Below are 20,825 nucleotides of genomic sequence, written 5' to 3'. Positions count from 1 at the left end.
CAATTTAAAGAATAAAGAAGATAAAAGAATGTCGATATAGAAACGTTGAAAGGGGAACTGGAATATGTACAAATTGCAATAAAACTGCTTTAAATAAATACAAATTCCTTCTTGGATTACGTCATGTGCCTAAGTATTAAACACATTAGTATTATATAAATAGTAAAAGGCAGTTTCTGTTATATTGAAAGGGGAAATTTAGTATGTTCACTATATAGTCACCTCAATATAATGATATATATTCACCAAGTGTAATTAAAAATTGACATATTTGTTCTTGGTTGCTATTAGATTCCTTTCATTCTACATTCACACGCGGCGGCAAATGTAAATTAAGTTCATTCTGCGCCACAGCCGCATGTAAACGCCTTATATTTCAAGAAAAATAAAGTCATACTCAATGACTCCGACAAAGGGAAAAGAAAAAACGAAATTGACATGAGATAAAGACAGCTCTGTGCCAAGTAGGACTTCGATTCATTCCAAGTCATTCCAAATGTGGGCATGGAATATATGTCTAAAGTCAGAACTTATTTCTCCCATAAAGGGCATTTATACTTAAACAGAATTGACTGTAATTACTTGTTCTCACCCTGCAACTTCATCAGTTACTTGCCTCCCTATTTTATGGGCACTTCTTATCATAAGTACTTGGTTAATCTAACTTGTCGTCTACGACTGTTAATATGAGCAATGATTCTTGTTTTTCAATAGGCCGTTCACCTTGGATACTTTCTAGGGATGAAATGTTTGTTAGCAAACGAGCTCAGACGTTTTCGATCATGCTAATAGACCAATGTAGTATATGTGTCATTGTACAGATGTGATGGTTTTCACACGAACATTTATAACAAGTGTTGTCTAGGAAAATTTGAGACTGTATTTATAAAAAATGTTTCTTCCTAAATTTTGACACCTGAAATATTTTTTATCTCGTATTTTTCGTTTAAATGGACCTGGAATCAGGGTGCCTTATTATTGTTGCTATAAAATAGCAGCTTTTTAATCAAGGGACCAATTATGAGGACCAATTAAAAATCACCCCCCCCCCCCAGTAAATTTACACTTTACTTACCGTTCCAAGGCGGTACCCAACAATCCTTGATAAACATACCTAGTTTTTATATAGTATATATGCACTGTGCTGTTTGTGGAGTTTGTGGAGTTTTGTGTTGTTATTCCAAGTTTCTTGTTTGTATTTTTTTATATTTTTTTTGCTCTATGTCTTAACGTTTACCTAGTGCCATTAAACCGGGTTTATGTTTAAACTTTCAGCTACTTAGCTTGTTTCTGTAGTATTTCACATTAGTATCTGAACCATTTAAAAACTACTTCGAATCTAACAAAGGTTCTTAACAATATGGTCCAGTATTGTATTTAACCCCTATTCGTTTCTTTCATTTTACATTTATTTATTATTGACATCATTTTGAAGCTGAAATTGGCGACTGTTTAAAGATAATTATGTAGAAGTAGAAGTGTACTAATTTCCCGTAGTCTGTCACGCATAAATGCTTAGTGATCTCTGGTATGCTATAATTTAAAAACAGTGAATAGTATACAATTGTTATTTCGATGTTTGAAACATTCAGATATAATGCTTATTGCAATGATAAGTTTCTATTAAAAGAAGACCGAAGAGCATATATCAGACTAGCTTTTCGCATAAATATTGCTCAATACACGGAACAAACCTTTAATTCGCAATGTGCATCGAGAATACACTTTAAACAGCTTAATGTGAAACAAATATTTAAATCGGGCATCAATACGCATTTTAAACATATCAATCTTTTTTTTTAAACAGAATTGCATAGGAAATGTTTAATGTTCACCACGTTCCTTCTAGTAATTTTGTTTTTCTATTGAAAATTTACCTTAAAACAATATTCAATATATTTTCCAAAAATATAACTTTAGTCGACTTATAAATTTCTTGAATGTGTTAAAATATGCTGTAATAAATTTTGGAACCAAATTATTACTCCAACTTTAAGTTATTTTAATAAGCTACATAGGTTTACGATACATATCGAAAATAAAATTGAATTAATAGAATAACAAATTAGAAGTCCATGAGCAAAAATTTCCTGTTTTGAAAGAACAATAATATTTAAACAACACCTTTCATTAAAGCCTTTTTCGCTCTACATTTTCGTTGTTTGCATAAGCTACGTTTTATGATAGAAGAATTTAATGTTTTTGTTTAGTCTTCTTTTTGTTTTGATCAAGAATATCCAAATGTCTAACTACTAACCATATGAGCATTACCCCCACCTCTTAAATACAGATAACCTAATGCTTCACATTTATTGGGTAACTGATGAATTATGTTGGTTATTTTCAATCTAATTGATTGATGTCGAGTTTGTACTAAACATTTTTTCACCTAATAATGTGCCGTGAACATCTCGTGTAAGTTCATGATCACGTTTTCAGTACTTAAATGCGTATCGCTTATGTGATGACTTGAATACGACATGTACGAATGCACTCTTGTACACCTATATTACGAGCATTGTACAAAACAAGCTAAAGTTTGCACTTACAACGGTGAATGACTCTTTTCATCAAAACAGCGGGAATTTCCCCATTTCCTTCCTCCCAACATGTAACAGATGTTTTTGTCATAAAAAATCAACCAGATGTTATTTACGACATATCATTACTGGTAGTTTTGTATTCAAAGTATCTAATACTAAGAATTTGTCAATAACTTCTGACACTGGGAGAGGCATTAAATTGGGGTACATTCATGGCACCTGACATTTGTTTATCGTGTCAGATATGGAATTTATATCAACTTTTTAGTTACTAAATACTAAATACATCGCTATTAAACCAATTTTACGTTTGCCATGAAACAGTGAATATCAATAAGTCCGAGTAAATATTTCGGCACATTTGAATTATGTGACAAAATGTATGCCAGGTTAACAATTCGTACATATATTTTAAGGTCGTTGTATGCTCTGAAATACTTCTATTCGACAGTTTTTAACTGAAAGTAACACATATTTTGATTTTCCCTGCCGCCATGTTCAGTCTGCCATGCCAAAGCCATGGTCAGGCCTATGCCATCGCCAAATAGTTGACAATTTAAACGGTATAGCATTCTTTCGACACATTTTATATCATTAAAAACGTAGAAATACTACTTTAACATCAACATACCTAGATTATCGATAAATAACACGTTGTGTGTCTTTTTTCAGCATTGCACCATCGTTGTTCCTCAGGCATCACCTCCACGTGTTATTATGATCATCGGAATGACGTCATTACCAAATTAGCTTAGTAAAGTATTGAAGGGGAGAACGCGGGTTATCTTAAATTACGTGTAACCTTTGCTAGGTTCTGTTTTATATAAATAAAAACTGCTTACATAAAATGCGTAGTAAAAACATCAAATATTATCACAAAAATCAGTTTGCAGATATCTGCACATGACCAACTGACTCTACTTAAAACTCACTAGGCCAACGCCACCAATAAAGCAAACTCTTATTATGTCAATGCAATTGACAGAGTGCAAGCATAAACAAATCACTAGATTGAGTTTTCGATATCGACATTAAAATGCTAAGCTGTATTGGACTTGTGTTGAAGAAATGTGCAGGTGTTCAACACTTTAATATACCGTTAACTAGTTTCGAACACTATTTGAAAAGTGTTAATACCCCCAAACGATTCATATTTTATACCTGACGAAGATGTGTTTGGTTTTATAGGTATATATGAAAATGATGAACTGACTATTTTGTATGATGAACTATATACCCATTTTACATTGAATGATATTGTTAAAGCTATTAGCCAATTAAAATCTAATAAAACCGCAGGTCAAGATTTATTGTAAAATGATTTTTGTTATAAATTCTAAAGATATTATTGCACCTTCTTATAGGCATTGATTTTAAATACGAGCATTTGCCAAGTTATGTCTTTACTTGAAGTATAATACGTTTCACACATTTTGGTACGGAAGATTAACGGCACTAAATATTCGACCATAAAAGCAATGTTTTAAAAATATGACTGTTGTAAAAAATATATTAACCATTAAATGTTTACACAAGAACTTTGCAGTATATACTAAAAGATTTAAAAAGCGTCAAATGAGCAAGACTAGTGTTCGGTACGGACGTACAGCGGCCAGGTGTTTTGTAAAAGCCGACGTATAAGATACCTGTGAAATACTGTTTCACCTAGTAAGGACAATACATATCATGCTGCTTTATAAACGCAATTATTACCACTGTGTAAGTCGTGGTTAAAAGTTTACTTTAGAGGTTCATGTGGGGCGAATTAACATAAGAAACACGTTCAAAATTTCAAGTTGCCTTTATTCACGAATTCAAATACATACATCAATCAATGAGGTAATAACAAGTGATAAGTAGCACATGAAGACGAACGAATAAAATATATACTTATACATATATCATTATTCATTTTTCCAAAACTAAACTTGACAATATATAAATGTAGAGTCAATAGTGAATTGCTACTGTTATTTGGTTTGTTTATTTATTTATAGATAAACATAAATGGAGAATCATTAACATTTCAAATCAATTGGAAACATTCAGAGACTTTCTACAATATAATTCTATACATAATTATGATTTTATATATTTCTCTTCATATTAATTTATATAATTTATAAGAACCATTCGAACTCAGAATTATTATAATTAAGGAATGAATTGCGGGGTTGATGTCATTATCGGGGTATGAACGCAATTGGGTTGGTCAATGTGTGTGGAGTCCGAAGGACTCCACGCGTACTTTGACCAACCCAATTGCGTTCATATCCCCGATAATGACATCAACCCCGCAAATCATTCCTTATATTTACACCAATAGTTCATTATTTCATTCAAGAATTGTTAAAAAACTATTTAATTTCATTTAAGAAAACTTTTCAGTTATCCGTTCTTACCCATTCTGTAAATAGAACGACCCGACTATAACCGGAAACATTTTTTTCAAGTGACGTCACAATAACGCGGGAAAAGATCAACCACTTGAAATCACTTTAAAACGTAAAAATTGAAACACTTCTGGCACCAATATATTTAAAATATAATAAACTAACACTTCCTAAAATGTTGATCTATATTTTACGGGACCTGCTGACACAATACAACAAATAACAAGATCAATAGCTTTCATGTATATTGTTATGCAATGAATTACGATCCGAACATATCCGAAAATGTTGCGTTCATCGATTGATGAACGCAATTGCCGAAAGGCAGTTCATTTAAGGAATGGAAGTTGAGGTGTAAATATTAAGTGATAAAAAGCACCATAAACTAATTGGCAATGGTATCAAAATAAAAATTGGCTATGTTTTGATTGTGTTAATGGGCATGTTATACAAATATCATGTTTACAAAGTTACATTTCTAGTTTAAATAAAACAACATAACAATATCTATAAAGATATTAATTATTTTAAATATTTCTTTCTTTACCAAAAATATTATACACTCCAAATGATAACGGTATTTATCGCCTTCATTTATTCATGCAATTTCTAAAAACCCTTTTATTAAGTGGTGTCCTATTCCAGTCATAATTTTCAATTGAGAGTCTATGGTTGATTGAAAATGGAAGTTAACAGTATTAAAAAGTTGAATTGAAATATATGGCTTAATGCCGAATTTTGTATCATATATCTTATTAAGTGCTGAATAATATATTCGGCTTAACCATTAATTTATGGAAAAAAAATCGTTTAACTTATGATTAGTTGTTGCCTTTAGCCTTTTGGAGTTTACAAAGAATTGGCTTTCCTATATATATTGTTTAACCAACATTTACTTAAGATACATTTTAGATACTGGATTGATGGGAATTTTATTTCAATAGTTGCTCACAATAGTTGATGAAATAGCTAATACACTTTTATAGAATGTTTCGTACATTGCTGTAAGTATTTGATAATATTTCTGCAGAATGCTGTCATTTTATCTTCAATATTAATAGAAAATTATACATTATTAAAGTTTAACTTAAGAACATATGATTATAGCTGATCACCATTACTTTAGTTCGTATCTTAGAAATCATAATAGTAAAATCTTGCTTCCGTAGATTCAAATATCCGCCCTATAAAACAGGACTGTATAACATAATTTTATTATAAAATAAAGATATTTTCATTGTTACAAACCGTGAAATCATCAGTTTGTTGTATTCTACCGTTTCGAAATAATATCGCATTATTATAAACAAGTTTTGTCCCAATTTCTCGAAACATATGTAGTCCACTATAGCAGGATTTTACAAAGTAGGCTACTTTTAGTTTATAGTTCATAAACAAACAAAACGCCGAAGGTTCATGGAAAAAAAATGTTTGTAAATATTATGGCTATTTAATTATATCCGATGTATAATCCGCAAACGAAACAGCATTTTAAAGACCGTAATTGTTGTTGCCCTGTATTCTGGTTAATTAAAACATTGTCACTTGCGGGAGCGCCAACTTATCAAAAGCATTGTCAATTTCAGTGAAACCATAGTTCTTAAAACTACATGACTGTTTGCAATACTGCATAAAATCCTTATCTTGTTCTGCAGCCAATGGTATAAAATTGGTCAGCCAAAATATTCATGGAATGTTTAATGTGCATCTAAAAATCACTTAGAACTAACCAATTCATTTAAATAAAAAAACTAGCGTAACTATAACACGTCGAAAACGTATCAAAATATTTTACAATTGACTACAGTTGTATTTCCTCTTCTTTTAGGATCTGTTGTTATATAATGTAAGTTTAGCTCAAAGGATTAAATTATTGTCAATCTCTATTAAAATACCAATTTGATAAAACGTTATCAACGTTTAAACGTTGTATTTTGGTATTTGTTTGAAAGACTTGTGTAGCTAAACTATCATTGACAACAACGACATCAGTACAATACATGAGTAGATACTACCCAAATGGCGATATGTTACTATTGTTGGTACTTATGCCTTTCAACATTAATCGGCGTCGCTCTTCTTTAGCTGAGCGACACTTCAAAATGAGCATTAATGACCTCTTAAAGTTTCTCCCGAAGAGGGTATAAAGCACAAAATTGCAGCTGAAGGTCATATAGTACAGAACCATTGTCACCTCTTGGAGGAGGAAATACTCTTCAGAAATTGTCTGTTGTTCTGACACCACTGATGAAAGTAGATTGTATAGTCGGATTGCGTGTGAGGGAAGATTTAAACACAAAAACGTCATGGATACCATAATCAATGTTCTTGTCACTCGGATCCGAGGATTAGTAGATTTACAAAGTGTCTTTTTTGTTGTTCCTAGATTAACGACCGCATCCACGTGTGTATACACACAACTGAATTTCTTCCTATTTGATATCTCGCCTAAAGCTCTAGTTCTTAAAGGCCCTCGTATAATAGTTCTAAGAACAAGCGAGTTTACTATGATGATGATGACGAATGGAAGTATCATGGTAAGAAATGTATCAATCCATGTTACAATATTCAAAAACTGAATGTATTCCATTTTAAGAAAGCATATTAATTTTGGTCCAAACTGTTGCATTCCAGATGTCCATATGCTATAGTTGTACAATACACACGCGCTCAATGTAAGGACAACAACTGCTATCTTTTCCCGTGTTACGCTACACAAAAACGTACGTTTAAGTGGGAAACATATGGCGATATAACGCTCACAGGTAAATCCGACAACAAACCATACACTTAGGAAGCTTGTCACGTACGTGAAGTATATGAGCACTTGACAGAGTATGTCTGTGGATATGATATTTACCAATTCGCCATCGATCCAGGTAAAAAGTAGACTGAGAAGGAACGTGTTGTCCACGGCCGCCAAAGACGCCAAGAACACTGAGCACGAGGACTGCCTCATGCTTCGAGATGAAAACACCATCAATGATAATGTGTTTCCGCATAAACCGATCGCTACTATCAATGGTATTAATACAGTTCGTATTGTCTTGGCCGCATAAAGAATTGTCGACAACGATCTCGCTTCGTTGTTGGCTAAAATGTAGGAATTATTATATTTCTCTTCCATCACAAAAGTGGTATTCATTTTAAATAGAAAACACAATCGAATGCAGAAGTTGAACGAATGCAAGTTTATCCAAATAATAGCATATAGATATTGGCTTGTTTTGTTCAGAATAAACTGTCTTTCGCCTTTATTGCACTTAAAATAATCTATAATTGATGTTTTATAGATATTTTGTAACACCATCAACCTCTTATTCACATATTTGTTACAAAATAAATGTTAGAAACTATCCCGTTTTTAAAGCTGTAAGGTTCGTCACTGAACATGTGTTGTGCTTCCATATAAGTAATGTGTTCAATAGTCACTTATACTCGTATTTCAGCTCCTTATCGAATGATAGAGCCAATAGCGGTCATAACTGTGAAAGATGCCTGCAGCTCATTATTGGCAAATACTGCGATAGCTATAGGAAAGACTGATTTTGTATATTTTGCAAGCATTGACCTCCTCTCCCTGTCGCTCTTTTGAACTTTATCTAATTTTGTAAGATTTTGTCTGATCAGGGTTTAACTAGTATGATATTCCATTTCTAGATTTTAATTTATGTATATTGGGTAGTACAAAGCGTGTTTGTCCAATAAATCGAATACCGATGTCATCGGATTACAGAAAGTGTCTGCTTTTGATTGTGTTTTAGTTTTACATTTTTCTGCGAACAAACGCATGGTGCAGGAAAAATAATTAGGCAGTTCACAGCTACAACAATTTCGGGTTGGGCAGAAGCACAACAAAACTGTTTTAAGGCTGGACAGAACTAAAACTTCAACGTGTTCAGGCTGGGCGGACGTAGTTGTAACTTCGCCGTCTTAAGATTGGCAAAAATACAAATACACGGATTTAGGCTAGGCGAAAGCAACACTTCATCGAATTAAACCTGGGCAGGAATACACCTATGGCGTTTATTCTATGCATTTGCTCATAAGAAGCAAATAATGATATACAGTAGATGTAGTGTTTCTGCTAAGCCTTAGGTCATAAGAAGCATGCAATGATATACAGTAGTTTTCTTTTTCGCCTTTTGGCATTAGATGCAAAGGATGATATAGATGTAGTGTTTCTTATAAGCCTTTATTCATAAGACGCATACAATGATATAGATGTAGAGTTGTTTTTCTAGGCCGTTTGACACATTAAGCATATGATGATATAAATGTTGTATTTTCTTCTCGTCTTTAGTAATAAGGAACATATGGTGATATATATATATCAGTGTTTCTTCTATCACTATTGACCACGACGAAATTAAGCATAAGTTGATGTAGTTCAATGTTCTTTCTAATCTTTTTAAAATGACGTCATTACCCGTCTGACCCTTTCACAGCATAACATTCACTGTGCTGCCCAGTCTAAGACTCCAAATCAAAATTTGAATTAAAATATTTATTTTGTTTTCATTTAAAAAGTTCTTAAACATGTAGTTGATTATTTTGGAGTTATAAGGGTATAGGTAAATCTCCGAAAGTCCCAGAAAAATAAAACTGATGCCATACCAATACATTTTATGAGTGTAAAATAAACAACAGAAAGAATCACTTGATATATCTTTATCGTGAGTTTGATCTGATTCTTGCTTTTGAACTCGGATTTGCCAACGCCTTCTGAACTTCTGCTTCTTCATAGTGTTTAGATACATACGTTTTCTTCATTCCAGTGCATACCAATTGCCGTAAAAAACATCGGATTTTTTACCCAAAAGTCCAATCTCAAATCTTTATTTTAATATTAAACACATTTGGTGGAGAAAATTACAATTGAGTTACCTTAAACACATTTGGTAAAGAAAATTACAGTTAAATTATATTAAGCACATACGGTAGAGAAAATGACAATTAAGTTATATTAAAAACATACGGTAGAGAAAATATATTACAATTAAGTTATATTAAACACAAACGGTAGATAAAATTACAATTAAGTTATATTAAAAACATACGGTAGAGAAAATATATTACAATTAAGTTATATTAAACACAAACGGTAGAGAAAATTACAATTAAGTTATATTAAACACATATGGTAGAGAAAATTACAATTCAGATACATTTAACACATATGGTAAAGAAAATTACAGTTAAAACATATTAAACACATACGGTAGACAAAATTACAATTAAGTTACTACCTTTGAATAGAAGCTGAAGTAAGTGTTGTTGAGTTGTTGTTTTTCTCTTGCTGTTTCAATATACTAAAATGACAAGCATCATATCTTTCACAAGATATACCTTAACGAGAATGTTTGTATCATTGTGACGTGTGCTAACAGACAGACAATTTTATATGTTAAGAATATTCACCCAGTCTTGTGGATTTATGAACCTTATGCATCGATAACAACGCTCAGTCATCTAACTTTAACATTTACATATTTTTTTTTTAAAGTGACACTATTATTAAAAATCGAAACATACACATGTATAACAAAACTTAATTCTGACTGAAAAAACTTTCTAAATAATGCAGTTATGGAAAACATTAATTAATGATAACAAGATTGAAACTGTGCATTTAATAGCTGAAAACGTAAAAATATTATATGATTGGTGAATGCTAAAAGATTTACTGTGATCTACTTTTGTAATACAAGGTAGAAATACTGTGTATTATACACATTTCTTTCAAATTAAACTCGTTACCCTCCATAAGAACCATTGTTTGCGACATCCTTTTTGGAATATTAAAACTATAGTATTAATCGTGGTAAATCTAATTTGGGAGTAAGAGTGCATCTTTAAGAAAACGCCCACCGCATAAAAGAGCTGTTTTACCAATTCCACGCAACACCAACCATATTTAGGACCAAAAGGATTACCACGGTCAGCTTTTTGGAAAAAAAATATATATATAAAAAATATTCGATTGACCTATTTGTGAAGAAACATGCTTAACCTGTCTCAATAATTGATGTATATGTAATTGATAGGAATCAAAGGCGAACAAAACAAGTTTTCACAAAGTCAAGTTATATGATATGTAAGTAAATCCGCTATGTAAAAGTTGTCTTGTCATAATAGCCCAATAGCACGTTTTTAAATCAGACTGGTAGTTGTTGTTCAATACCATTTTGTCGATCACGTAAAGTTTCCGCTATCACTTCTAAAATACATGATAAAACTGTTAATATAATAGTGCAACGTAGCAAACAACACTCTAAATCAATGCACTGTTAGAATAATACATTGTGTAACTTACTACTTACCAACATACACAGTTCTGTTACAGAAGAAGAATGTCAATAAAACGCGGAACAGATTTAGTTTACATTGATTGGCAGAGCTACGCACGCTACATGATCCAAAGGTCACATCTATATTTCGAACAATTCGTTCGCCTACAGATGCCATGCCACCTGTATGAAACATTGTTTATATAATATTGCAACGCATCAACCACTCCTCTTAATAAAAAGTTATTTTAGTATAATTAATTGTGTATCTTAATAAAAAAATATATTACATAAACAATTATTCTACAGGCGAATGTCTATTTAACTTAAATATGCTTACGTAAGTTTAAAGTCCTATTTTCCGATGATTTTCGTATTTTGCAAAATTCAAGGCATTTTTAACAACGGCAGTTTTTCCATTCAAATTTCTAAGTTTTTATTCCGATTTCAAGTAGGTGTACATATTAATGTAATTGTTGTTTATGTAAATGTAGAAATAAACGTCAATAAACGTGGTTATTAAAAATATCGGAAGTAATATCGACATGAACATGATGTGGTTCCGCAAAGGGGAATCTTTTTGAACGAGACGTAAACTTGGAAATCATCGGGTATGACATATTTCATGGGGTCTATCTTTAAATAGACTAACAACCAAACGTGATATCGATGACTGTTCACTTTTACTCCAATATTATCATTCGTTGTCAGTGTGATATGCAATGGACTTTTCTCTTGACCCCGGCTTTGTATCGTTAATAGAGTAATGATCGGGAACAAGACATTATGCAACGTCTGCTCTATTCAAAGTAGATGTTGTCGGAGACTTGTTAATTGACTGCAGCTTACGTTCCATCGCAACGTGGATATATCAATAATGCAAACAATACTGAAACGTTAAAGGTAATGGATACATTAATAAATAAGTAGATGTTTTGTTAATCATTATGTAATTTACGTTTAGAATGGAATGTCGCTTAAATGTCTAGCTCCGTTACCAGTATATAATTTACAGATAGGTTTATTGCTCTTATCAATTTAAGTGCTAGTGTATGTTTTATATTATTTAGACCACACTGGTAAAATTGGTTTTATAAACTAAATTTTACTTAAAATGCAGAGCTAATATTACAATTCAAACAACAAACCTATCGTACAAAATTATACATACACTAAGGAGAAAAAAAAACATTTCAAACTTGACCTTTGAAGTATGGACCCGGGTCAAGGTCACTGCACATCATCTCAATGAGGATAACTTGGGTACCAAGTTATATGGTAATCCATCAATGCATGAGTTATAGCGCGAAAATGTAACGCAATTTTTTTTTCTGTCAATTTTGCAATTGATTTTAGACGTATTCTTGTCATATATTCTTATTTAGAGTTGAATGCGTGCTTCGGTCTGTCATTCGGAACTCCTCGGCCATTTTTATCGAAAACAACCTCGGATATATTTGGACGGTTTACATACATTCGGAACACCTCAGCCATTTCTATCGAAAACAACCTCGGGTGTATTTGGACGGTTTACATACTCAAAAAGTGGTACGTTTAAGTCCGCTGCAAGTAGATCGCGTAGTAATTTTATTTAGTAGTTTAACTTAACCCTTGGGAATCTTAATTATACTTGCAGTTATTGACTTCACTGGCAATGAATTTAAACTTAGATCAATAAATACACCTCTAAAACACTACATTTAATTAATGATATCATTCATTACGAACTACTTCAACTGATGTACCGACATACATCCGAGGTTGTTTACGATAAAAATGACCGAGGAGCTCCGAATGGGTTTACATACTCAAAAAGTGGTACGTTTAAGTCCGCTGCAAGTAGATCGCGTATTAATTTTATTTAGCAGTTAAACTTTATGAATTAACTCTTGGGAAACATCATTAAGTTTGCGATAATACACTTCACTGGCAATCAATTTAAGCTTAGATCAATAAATACAACTCTAAAACACTACATTTAATTAATGATATAATTAAAATATTTACGAACTACTTCAACTGATGTAACGGCATACACCCGAGGTCGTTTTCGATAAAAATGGCCGAGGAGTTCCGAACGTATGTTTCACACTGGCTAGAAAAATGGTTAGGGTCACATACTTCTCACAAACAGGTAGTGTAGGTAAGCTTTCATTATTATTATTTTTGTTATGAGGCTTCAAGTAAGAACGTTATTTTCATCATTGGAGAATGGTGTTAACGTATCTTCTGAATAAACTTTAAAGGTTTAAAGCTGCACTCTCACAGATTGAACGTTTTGACAACTTTTTAAATTTGTTGTCTTGGGACGAGCCAATTTGTGCAAAATCCATGGAAAGAATACTTATATAAGGAAATTTGCGATCTGATCTTTTGTCGGCAATCTTATATCAATGGTTTGCAGATATTCACGCTAAAATTTGCTCTTTCCAAGACAAAAAAGTAGTAAAAATGGTGCAGCATTAAACTACATATTAAAACACAGAATTAAAAATATGTATAAATATTTTTATTTTTTTTCCAAACTGACTATAAAAACAGTAGGATTGGCAATTTTTCCTAAGTATGGCCGGGTAGCCCGAACCAATTTATTGTAAATACTTCTACAACGCATTATTCTATGTAAGTGTATTAATGCACAATACAACAAGAGCTTTCGCAAGACAGCGCGCTCGGTAACGCCGCTTTGATTTAGAAGTGAATACAATGATGTACCGGTATTTGCCTGTCAAAAGCAATAATAAATCAAATTGAAAAGTAAACAGTGACCTTAACTCTCGGGGGCCCAAAACACAATCTCATGGAAGATCTCTATAACCTCGTTATACGTATTAAGATTGCTCGCAATATGTCAACCCTTATTTAAATTATTTAATACCAACATTTTTTCTATATTGCTATGAATAGAAACTTTGACCTTGACCTTGATCCTAGGGGCATCAAACGCAATCCCATGAAAGGTCTCCATAAAATCTTCCTATATACCAAGTTTGGTCACTATATGTCAAACCTAAGTGAAATTATATATTCGATATAAAAGGTGACTTGACGCTGCCCTCCCACCAGCCTGCCAAACAATGACACAAGTCATTCTAATAACTTGTTTTCCCTTTGTGAAAACCTGTTTAAGAAAATAAAAATCTAAATAATAGCTCTCACCCGATATGGTTTCCTTTCTCCCGTATACTCCACAACGGTTCACCTACTAGCCCCGTAACTTATAATATTGTGTCAAGGTTGAGAAATAACGTGTCTTCAAGTGGGTCACCACATGGGTCACCACGGGTCACAACCGATGTGAACAAACAAGTAGGTGACGTTAATTTCTTAACAACTCTTTTGACAAAAAATATGAGAACATTTCTTAGTCAAAATAACAATCCTTTTTTCTTCGCGACGTGTGAAATATTCCAGATTTAATTCAATTTTAATGATGCAATCCTTTTCCAAAGCTTCAGCGTTGGTTCTAACTTTCGTCAATATTCCGTCAAATTTAAAGTATTTTATTCTGCTATACATCACATTTATCTCTTTAGTTAATGTATCGATTCTTGCCATACGCATGTTGTTTGCACTCTAGGAAGTTATTGTTAATCAGTTTATTTATAATCTAGTCATCGAGATAATTGATTTCTGAATATGATTTTATTTTTTTATTTGTGCATCGAATGCAAAATCAGTGTTAATCATGTTTTTGATGCGATGACTGATGTATGCATCTCGGACGAATTATTTATAGTCAGTTTATCTATGATAAGTATTTTAAATACTATTAACAGCTGCTAGTTAGTTATACCCATGTAAATAATATGCTTTATATGTTTTACGTTTAGTGAAGTCGTAAACCATAATTTACATGAAAACAACTCACAGAGTGAGTGTGAATATCGTCATCTATGGAAGGGTATTTAAGTAAAAAATCAATTCATATAAATGAATTATTCTTGTATGTAAATTACATTAATATTATGGTAAATTTATATTCTATCATTACTGCTAACATGCGCATTCATACTATTGTTACGCACATTTAGAGATGTTACTACATCTTAGTTACAAATAGCTGCCATATATGATATTCATATAAATGTATTATTCTTGTATGTAAATTACATTGATATTATGGTAAATCTTTGTTCTATCATTACTGCTTACATGTGCATTCATACAAATGTTACGCACATTTAGAGATTTTACTACTTCTTAATTCCAAATTGCTGCCATATATTAGAAACTTGTTAATTTTAGATTTTATCTACAGACTGACAAATGTCTGCTGACTACTGCCTAATAACTGCTTGTGAATCTGAACGAATAGTTTATTTATAATTCAAATTAATAAGTTAAGGTTATGCTAAGCGAAAACATCCAGTACTATAACACAGCCAGCAAGCAGTAGACAACAAGCATTTGTATAAATCCGTGACGAAGCTAAATTCATATAAAGCTGGGGACCATTATCTTCGGTTGTTTCCGTGATTCGCAAAGTGGCACCGGTGTTACCTGAAAAAATACCACGGCAAATTCCTACCGCGAGGAGCGTGTTCCCTCTGGTCGGCCCAGTTGTCTATCCTAAATTATGTTCGGACCTGCTTGAGGCCATCAGAATTATTAATGTCGTTCATCTTTGTCGTGATATTTTTTTTTTACTTTTATGTTATAAAAGGAAAGGCAATATTACTATATTATAGTATATTCCATACTTTTTTAGGAGTCTATCATGAACTATTTTAATGCAACGTTTATAAATACGTTGAAACTGTTGTCTATCACAGATTATTTAGCTTGACGAAATAGGCTATTGAGCAAACAGATTTTAGGCTTAAAAGTATCACGTTTATGAAACTGTTGTCCGCATCTCAATAATATGTACCTTTTAATACGAAGTTGTTAGTGTCTATCAAAGAAATATTTTAATTGATATTTATGTATGTCATACAAAAATAACCCTATCATATACCATTTCTTTTATGGACATTTGAAGGTACATATTAACAAAATCAATTGATATATTTTATTTTTTGCATCAAATATGTTCTTTGATAATATAAAGAAAAGTACATTGATCAAACAAGTGTAAGTGAGAAAGAAATAGAATTGGCTTCAATTGCCAATCAATAATTTCTGCTCACAGTCTGCAGTCTATCACAGATCAATGAGCAATTGCAATGACCAACAGTTAACACAAACGCTTCCGTGGGAGGGGGGATGGCACACCCGGCACATGACCCATCACTAAAGTCTTCAAAGTTTGCATTCTATCTCAAAGGAGTGGAAATTAATAAACTACACCTTTCAAATGCCATCATGTGCAGGCGATGTGAACTCATAAAAACAACAAATTCAAACAGCGCAACCTCCTTTAATTATGTCCTCTTGATGTTTCTTCATCCGTATATAAACAACAGTTTCCACGTCTTCCAACAATTTCCAATACTGGTGAAAATGTATCCATCATCCGTGTGATATTTGTTGAAAACAAGAAAAGCATACATGCCATAAAACTGAGAAAAAAGTTATTTTCTCCAGTCTTGTAGCAGAACGCAATCCTTGAACATGTGCAAGATATGCCATGAAGTCAATATCACCACTACTTGAAGGCCACCGATGTGTTATGTTCACTTGTATGTCTTTCTGATGTCTTCACAAATTGCTTACGTCTAGCGGACCCTTGGGGGAGGGGTACGCCCCTTAGGTATGTCCTCTCTTGGGGAGCGGAGTACGCCCCTTAGGTATGCCCTTTCTTGGGGAGCGGAGTACGCCCCTTAGGTATGCCCTTTCTTGGGGAGCGGAGTACGCCCCTTAGGTATGCCCTCTCTAACGTCTAATCCTGAATCCTCCCCTGCTTTTAAGATAAACTTTCATAACCAGTATCACTTATTACCTTACTATTATAATAAAATTCATTAAACTTATCTTGAAGCCATATGATGGCAGATAAACAATGGTTAAAGTTAAATGAACAGTAATGTTCATTTCTATTTTTTTTATTGATAAGATTAATCCCAGTATGAAAGATTCATTTTATATTAGAAAATAAATAAAATATATATGTTTAGGAAAGACAATTAAGAAAACCATGTTTTATGATAGACAATATTTTTTTATGTAAATGATAAATAAGAAAAAATATTCTTATTGTTTATCATCAAATATATATTTCATATTGTCTATCATGAAAAATATTTCTTACTGTCTATCAAGAATTGTTTTTATTATTGCCTATCATGAAATATCTTTCTAACTGTCTATCATAAATATTATCATATTTTATGATAGACAATAAGAATTTTTTTTTTAATATTTCTTATTGTCTATCATGAAAAATATTTCTTATGGTCTATCATGAATTATTTTTCTTATTGTCTATCATGAAATATTTTTCTGTCTATCATAAATTTTAATACATATGTTTAAATTAAATATTTCTTATTGTCTATCATGAATTTTTTTCTTACTGTCTATCAGGAATTATTTTCATTATTATCTATCATGAAATATTTTTCTTACTGTCTATCATAAATTTTAATAAATATATTTTATGATAGACAATACGAAAACAAATTATACATAATTACAGTAAAGCAAAAACCATGATTGACTGTAAGAAACTTACTACTTGTGTTTTCATGTAATTATAGGACAAATAAGAAAAATATAAATTCTTATTGTCTATCATAAATTTAAAAAACAACAACATATTTTACGATAGATAATAAGAAAAAAACTGGATAAACAGATAAGGCCTGTAAATATGAAAATTTGTTCATGCTCAAGTCAATCGTATGATCAAACTTCAAAAGATTAAAACAGTAAAATGCTTAATGTTTTACTGATTTTCAATATTCCAACTCATTTTAGCTCAAGTTAGGCTCTTCCCATCTTTAATTTAGACAAGAGACATAGTGGTCCTACATCGCTCAACTTATTAAAGGGTTACAAAAGAACCATTGCAAATAATCTTTGTGAAATAGCCACCTCAGGACCGCTAAGACACACAAGGACATGCAAAGACACCTCAACTTTAAGGGAAAGCTACTTTAAAGCACTGTACTAGGTATTAAGCAGTTAAGAACTAAAAAAAATATCACATAATATTTTTACCGGTTAAAATCGTTTTTGTTTGTAATAATTACAAAAATGTAGAAAGGGCTCAAAGTCTCAACCAAATGTTCCCCTTTGTCTTTACTGGTTTAGAATGTCTATTTCTATGTTATTAACCTTGCCGGATCAAGTAGAAATTGATCTTATTAACCCTTATTAACCCTACCCTAAATCCTAGTGGTTATTTAGGTTTGTCGTCAACCAATTAACTGTTAGTGTTTCTTATGAAACAGTACCTCTCATGGCACTCATAATATGCATGGACTATTTAACACTATTAAAACACGTTATTTAGATTTTGACGGACTAAAACATTATAATTGATGTCTTTCAGTACATATTTTAAAGCTTTGAAATAGATTACCCACTACTGTTAGTGTCTTTGTGTCCTAGCTTGTGTGTCTTGGCGGTATTTACCAATAATAGTTGAGCTAAATTTTGCCCCCTCCATTTGTGATTTCTTGGTTAGATATTTAATTATTTTTCCAGTAATGCATATATACCTGGTGATGATTGAACCCGTGACACTAGAAATCCTGCTCTCTACCGCTAACTGAGCTAGCTGGGGACCTCAGAGTAAACAGTGGCTCAGTTAGTAACGGCATGAATTTACATAATTTCAAAGACTTCTCTGCCCCTAAACCAGCCCTTTTTACGATTTTTGATATTTCATGTTGCTGGTTAGGGTCAGAGGAATTTCTATAGTGAAAATGTGGGACTCTCCTCCCCCTCGCAGGAGAGGAACTTTAAACCACTATATCTTTGTAAAACATCATTTAATAAACATTTTAACACTATGCATCTGTTATCTAGATATTATTGAACCTATCTGAACAGAAAAAAATGTTTTGTACACCTCAGATATGTTGTGGTAAGGTTACAGCAAATATGTATGGCATAAGTACATTTATACATGAGGCATTTGATTTGTCAGATAACTCTGAATTGGATTGCTTCTAACTAAGACCTAATGGTTTAAAAAACAAAATTTAAAGTTCAGATAGGTTAATAAATATATTGATAATATATTTGTAACATTGAAATATTAATCCAATGCATGGTTACAGAGATATATTGATTTAAGTTCCTCTCCTGCGAGGGGGAGCAAAGTCCCACATTTTCACTATAGAAATTCCTCTGACCCTACACCAGCCACATAAAATATCAAAAATCGTAAAAAGAGCTGGTTTAGGGGCAGAGTAGGCTCAGATTAGGTAAGGGGGGCCAGTCTTGCAAGTTAGACGTGGGTTCAAATCATTGTCCTACACTAGGTATATCTCCATAAAAGTACAATTTACGTCTAAACAGAACTTTATACCGATCGGTTAGTGCAAAACTAAAATTGATTATAAGATTTGCACTGACCAGACAATGTCGATTTCCCTTGAACACTGTAGAACGATTTTGCTTCTTCAGATTTTTAAATTTATATAGAAACTGTGAGATAAATGGTCATTGTTCCAGTTTGCGATGAGTCATTTAACGTGTACAACCCAATTTGTAAAACATTAAAACTTTCGCACAAGTTGCAAGTAAAACATTAAAACTTTCTCACAAGTTGCAAGTCCAATGTATCCGGATTGACGTATCCGAATTGCATGCTTGCGGTCGACAAATATAAACTTCTATTTGGACAAATATATACTCCTGATTAAGACGTAGGAATGTTGCGGCTTGTTTAATGTAATTTTTCAAAGTACAATGTATGTTTATTGATATTTACCTCATACGTCGTGTACTGTATATAATATGTGTTGTTTTGTTATCGTCGTTGTTCATCGTATTATCTGGGGCTGTAGGAATCGGGTAATGTTTATCCATGCACCGTCTCGTCACGGAAAATCCTGAAGTTATGAAGATGCTTGACAGAGTGACCTCCCGTTTATAGCAATTTGCGCTAGAATTTTGTTTTTTTATTACTGGTTCCCTTCCATATCTCGAATAACACAATGCACAATGCTTTGTGCGTTATGAGTGCTTATATTGCAAAAATCAGAACATTGAATTTGTGTATTTCTAATTGATATAAGGTAGAAGTGCAATTTTAACATAGAATCTACATGTTGAAGGAAAGTTTGATTATGCTGCATGCAGAAGTAATGAAGCAACACAATGAACTCGCTCAATTACATGCACGAATAAGACGGTTATTATTTACACGCAATAGCATGCATAAACATCTTGGTAATAATAATAGAATGTCGATTTACCATTTGAGACTATGCAGTTGTCACTAGTATGAATACACATGTCACTAGTATGAATACACATGTTAGCAGTCATGATAGAATATAAAGGGCTTGGTTCACGAAAGGTAAAAAATGGCCCCATCTGTAATGTGCTTGATTCCCGTGAATTTTGGTAGAACAACCAATGGCAGTTAAAGAATGAAATGTAATATGATGATTCTATCAACATTTCGGTTGCCATGGCAACATATCAATCAAGGGGTATTTTCCAGTTAAAATATATAAATGACAATACCCTGAACATGA

Source organism: Mya arenaria, chromosome 7 (genome assembly GCF_026914265.1).
Source record: "Mya arenaria isolate MELC-2E11 chromosome 7, ASM2691426v1".
In the NCBI taxonomy this organism is placed as follows: Eukaryota; Metazoa; Mollusca; class Bivalvia; order Myida; family Myidae; genus Mya; species Mya arenaria.
The sequence above is the reverse complement of the archived record's forward strand: the minus strand, read 5'-3'. Positions refer to the sequence as shown.